Below are 5,000 nucleotides of genomic sequence, written 5' to 3'. Positions count from 1 at the left end.
ATAAAGTGTTAACAATAGATTGTCCAATCGATTGTATTTGTCACAGGTGAGGTCACTGATACCAACAAAGGGGCCCCAATACCTCGAGAGCATAGGAAATAGCTTACCACAACTCGGACAACATCTACCCGTGAGATGCCAATTCCTGTCCGAGTCATGTTCACTACCACCTAAACCTGGGGGGAGCAGTCCATGACTAAGGTGTTAGGGACTTTCCAAGCCAGCCAACCAAGTTCACGAGCTTTCCCAGCCAGTTTCAGAGCTGGACGAGGCTGCCCAGGACATCTCGTACCTGCCACAGTCACAAAAAGTGACTATTGCCCAAAGATGTCCAAGCCAGTCACGCCCAGCGAGAGCTGGCAAAAAGTGTCCGAGAGCTGGCAAAAAGTGTGCGAGAGCTGGCAAAAAGTGTCCGAGAGCTGGCAAAAATTGTCCGAGAGCTGGCAAAAAGTGTCCGAGAGCTGGCAAAAAGTGTCCGAGAGCTGGCAAAAAGTGTCCGAGAGCTGGCAAAATGTGTCCGAGAGCTGGCATAAGCTGTCCGAGTCAGCCCGTGCACACCCTAGTCATGACCTGCGAGGTCCTCCCCGCATATATGTCTGAAGTGTTTTTTCCAGTTCTGTAGAAAGAGAGCCCCTTTTTGGCTATAGGAGGAAAACCACTTTTGAGGTACCTAGACTTCGAATTTTTTCATGAAATTTTGCACCAATGTTTATCAACCCAATAATAATATCCTCAATATAATTTGAAATTTTTTGACAAACGGTGAATTTTTAAAAAAATTTATAAGGGGCACATTTTCTAGTTTAGGTACCTAGACTTGGAATTTTTTCTTGAAACTTTACATAGACATCGTCAATAAATAAATAACACTTCCCACAAAAATTTGTAATTTTCTGGAAAGGGATTATTTAATTATAATTTTGTAAAGTGCAGAAAATATTAAAAATATTTAAAAAATTAAAAATTTAATTTTGAGCAAAATTTATCATGGGACTTGCATCATAAAACACATAACATGGACATAAAAAATTTCATTGCAAACAAAATTTAGATTGCGTTACTAAGTGACTCGTGACTAGTGACTCATGAATCGCGACTCGGGACTGGTGACTGGGGACTGGGGGCTGGTGAATCGTGACTCGCGACTCAGGACTGGCGACTGGTGACTCGCGACTCGGGACTAGTGACTGGGGGCTGGTGAATCGCGACTCGGGATTGGGGGCTGGTGACTGGTGGCTGGTGATTGGTGGCTGGAGAATCGCGACTTGTGACTGGTGACTCGTGAATCGCGACTCGGGACTGGTAACTGGGTGCAGGCCAGCCAGCCAGCCTGCTTGCCTGGTGACTAGAGACTGGGGACTGGGTGTTGGCCAGCCAGCCTGCTTGCTTGGTGACTGGTGACTGGGTGCTGGCCAGCCAGCCAGCCTCCCAGCCTGCTTGCCTGCTGACTGAGTGCCAGCCAGCTAACCTGCTTGCCTGGTGATTGAGTGCCAGCCAGCCAGCCTGCTTGACTGGTGACTACGTGTCGGCCAGCCAACCAACCTGCTTGCCTACGAGCCTTCCCTAGTAACAGACCTAGTCTGACGGAGAATAAGTCTAAGTCATGCACCGTGACTAACACACAGTTCGGTTCAAGCGACCCACGAGCCTTCCCTAGTCACGGACGTTGAATAAGTCTTTGCCATAAAATGTCCATGACTACTTAGGCTTACGTTCCCTTGATTTGTTCGAGTATTTCCACCCCAAGTGTGTATCTTCAGTACGAGTGTCCTGTGCATGACCTAGTCCGACGGAGAATAAGTCTAGGTTATGCAATGTGACTGGCACACAGTTCGGTTCAAGTGAGCCACGAGCCTTCCTTAGTCACGGACGTTGAATAAGTCTTTGCCATAAAATGTCCATGACTACTAAGGCTTACATGCCCTTGATTTGTTCGAGTATTTCCACCGCAAGCGTGTATCATCAGTACGGTTATCCTGTGCATGACCTAGTCCGCGCGTAGGTCGGGACGAATTGCCTTATGACGGCAGTGCCCAATCCCTCGAGGTAGGGACGTAGTCAACGCGAGCTGATGACTCGCGCTTACTAGGAATTCCTCGTTTAAGACCAACAATTGCAATGATCTATCCCCATCACGATAAAATTTCAAAGATTACTCGGGCCTGTCGGCCAAGGCTATAGACTCGTTGAATACATCGGTGTAGCGGGCGTGCGGCCCAGAACATCTAAGGGCATCACAGATCTGTTATTGCCTCAAACTTCTGTGGCCTAAGAGGCCATAGTCCCTCTAAGAAGCTGGTCGTGGAGGGTTACCTCCACATAGCTATTTAGCAGGCTGAGGTCTCGTTCGTTAATGGAGTTAACTAGACCAATCGCTCCACCAACTTAGAACGGCCATGCACCACCACCCATAGAATCAAGAAAGAGCTCTCAGTCTATCAATCCTTACTATATCTGGATCTGGTAAGTTTCCCCGTGTTGAGTCAAATTAAGCCGCAGGCTCAACTCCTGGTGGTGCCCTTTCCGTCAATTCCTTTAAGTTTGAGCAAAATTTATCATGGGACTTGCATCATAAAACACATAACATGGACATCATAAATTTCATTGATAACAAAATTTGGATTGTGTTACTAAGTGAATCGCGACATGTGACTGGTGACTGGTGACTGGTGAATCGCGACTCTGGACGTGTGACTGGTGAATCGCGACTCGTGACTGGTGACTCGTGCTGGCCAGCCAGCGAGCCTGGTGACTGAGTGCTGGCCAGCCAGCCTGCCTGGTGACTAGGTGACTGAGTGTTGGCTTTGTGACTGACTGGCATTGTTACTAGGTCGGAGCGTCAACTAGCAAGCCAACACATCCCATTGTAAAAATTGATTCCTATGCTACGCGCCTCAACTAGCAAGCCAACACACGCGCGCGCGCCACTTCCACGTCTTAGTCGTAGTCATAGTCGTCGCGCGCGCGTCTTGATTTACCCACATCCGATTGAAAAATTTGATTTCGTTGCTACTCCCCTCAACTAGCAAGCCAACATACGCGCGCGCGCCACGTCCACGTCTTAGTCGTAGTCGTAGTCGTCGCGCGCGTCTTGATTTACCCACATCCGATTGAAAAATTTGATTCCGTTGCTACGCCCCACAACAAGCAAGCCAACATGTGTTGAGCCAAATTTTTGATTTTGCTACATTGTCTATCAATTCACAAGCAAACATTTTCCTTATTGTACCCACATCCTTCAAATTTTTTTTTGTCTTGGTGCTGGCCTTAAATCTGGCCCACGCCAGGAGCACACATACCCTCCCCTATATATTTCTGAAGTGTTTTTTTCCAGTTTTGTAGAAAGAGAGCCCTTTTTTGGGTATAGGAGGAAAACAACTTTTGAGGGACCTAGACTTTGAATTTTTTCATGAAATTTTGCACGAATGTTTATCAACACAATACTAATATCGATAAAAAAAATTGGAATTTTTTGACAAACGGTGATTTTTTTAAAAAATTATATAAGGCGAAGATTTTCGAGTTGAGGTACCTAGACTTGCAATTGTTTCTTGAAATTTTACAGGGACGTTGTCAATAATTAAATAACACTTCCCACAAAAATTGGAATTTTCTGGAAAGGGATTATTTAATTATAATTTGTTAAAGTGCAGAAAATATTAAAAATATTATTAAAAAATATTAAAAAAATTAAAAATTAAATTTTGAGCAAAATTTATCATGGGACTTGCATCTTAAAACACAAAACATGGAAATCAAAAATTTCATTGAAAACAAAATTTGGATTGCGTTATTAAGTGGCTCGTGACTAGTGACTCGTGAATCACGACTCGTGACTGGTGACTGGTGACTGGGGGCTGGTGAATCCCGACTCAAGACTCAAGACTGGTGACTCGTGAGTCGCGACTCGGGACTGGTGACTGGTGGCTGGTGAATCGTGACTCGGGACTCAGGGCTTGTGACTGGGGACTGGTGGCTGGTGGTTGGTGAATCGCAACTCGTGACTGGTGACTCGTGAATCGCGACTCGGGACTGGTGACTGGGTGAAGGCTAGCCAGCCAGCCTGTTTGCCTGGTGACTAGGGATTGGGGACTGGGTGCTTGCAAAGCCAGCCTGCATGCTTGGTGACTATGTGCTGGCCAGCTAGCCAGCTTGCCTGGTGATTGGGTGCTGGCCAGCCAGCCAGCCTGCTTGCCTGGTATCTGAGTGCCAGTTAGCCAACCTGCTTGACTGGGGACTACGTGTCGGCTAGCCAACTAGCCTGCTTGCCTACGAGCCTTCCCTAGTCACGGACCTAGTCCGACGGAGAATTGGTCTAAGTGATGCACTGTGACTGACACACAGTTCGATTCAAGTGACCCACGAGCCTTCCCTAGTCACGGACGTTGAATAAGTCTTTGCCATAAAATGTCCCTGACTACTAAGGCTTACGTGCCCTTGATTTGTTCGAGTGTTTCCACCGCAAGCGTGTATCATCAGTACGGTTATCCTTTGCATGACCTAGTCCGCTCATAAGTCGGGACGAATTGCCTTAGGACGGCACGCACCCAATCCCTCGAGGGAGGGCATAGCCCTGGGCCTATTTTGGTATTTGCTAAACCCTTAATGGCACATGTACAAGAAGGCTACTCGTGGTTGTGGAGGGACGAATCGAAGCGACTAGGGCTGAATCTCAATGGATCATGGCAGCAAGGCCACTCTGCCACTTACAATACCTCGTCGCGTATTTAAGTCGTCTGCAAAATATTCTACCCGTCGCTCAATAGGAATTTCTATTCAAGGTGTCCTACAAGGCTCATCCGCCTTACGAGGTCCACCAACGACACGTGCCTCTGGGGGGGCCAAGGCCCCCTATTGCTGGTCGGCAAGTGAAGAACGGGCACACGTATCGCTTCTAGCCCGGATTCTGACTTAGAGGCGTTCAGTCATAATCCAACGCACGGTAGCTTCGCGCCACTGACTTTTCTACCAAGCGCGATGACCAATTGTGCGAATCAACA

This window comes from Cicer arietinum, chromosome 3 (genome assembly GCF_000331145.2).
Source record: "Cicer arietinum cultivar CDC Frontier isolate Library 1 chromosome 3, Cicar.CDCFrontier_v2.0, whole genome shotgun sequence".
In the NCBI taxonomy this organism is placed as follows: domain Eukaryota; kingdom Viridiplantae; phylum Streptophyta; class Magnoliopsida; order Fabales; family Fabaceae; genus Cicer; species Cicer arietinum.
Note: the sequence above shows the minus strand (reverse complement) of the source record.